The sequence below is a fragment of the Alexandromys fortis genome, unplaced genomic scaffold (assembly GCF_014885135.2).
Source record: "Alexandromys fortis isolate MF-2015 unplaced genomic scaffold, M_Fortis_MF-2015_v1.1 scaffold_45, whole genome shotgun sequence".
Classification (NCBI taxonomy): Eukaryota; Metazoa; Chordata; class Mammalia; order Rodentia; family Cricetidae; genus Alexandromys; species Alexandromys fortis.
The window spans coordinates 3444259-3445026 of NW_026067926.1; positions in this window are offsets into that span (position 1 = coordinate 3444259).

Sequence of the window (768 nt, forward strand, 5' to 3'; positions counted from 1 at the left end):
AAGAAAGAAAGAAAGAAAGAAAGAAAGAAAAGGAAACTACTTTTCAGTGTTGCTTCAGAAGTAGGAGGTATTAGAAAAATAGAAAAATGGGAGACCAGAACCGTCAGGAATACTTGCCCAATGGAGGGAAGGAGAAAATGTCTAACATGAGAGTGACCGAATGGACCATGCCACATCCTGACAAACTGTCATCCTTAATGCCAAGAATTCTGGTCTTATCCTATTTCTGGAAATAGTTTTCTTCCTCCTCCTCTCTGTATAGCATGTGGCTCCTCTCTGTTTCCACTGTTTTTTTTTTTTTTTAAACCTGTCTCTGCAGGCTGGTGGTGATGGCACATGACTTTAATCCCAGTACTTGGGAGGCAAAGGCAGACAGATCTCTGTTTGTTCAAGGCCAGCCTGGTCTATAGAGCGAGTTCCAGGACAGGCTCCAAATTTTACACAGAGAAATCTGTCTTAAAAAATAATAATAATAATAAAATAAATAAAACAAAAAAAGCCAGAGAGGCAGCTTCCCCTAACTGGAGGCATGCATGGCGGAGGGCTGCCCTAGCAAAAGAGTAGCTGATTAGCAAGCTCATTAGTCTGATATTTCAGACTCAATCACATCTCTTTGCCATCTGTTTCAGAAAATAAACTTGTGTATATTACTCAGAATCATACAAGTCAGACCACAGCTGACAGAGGACAGCTCTGGGCCCTGTTCTAAATGTTGCTAGTCCCAAGAACAGATTAGGCGCATGAAGAATTGGAAGGAAAGAGACGCAA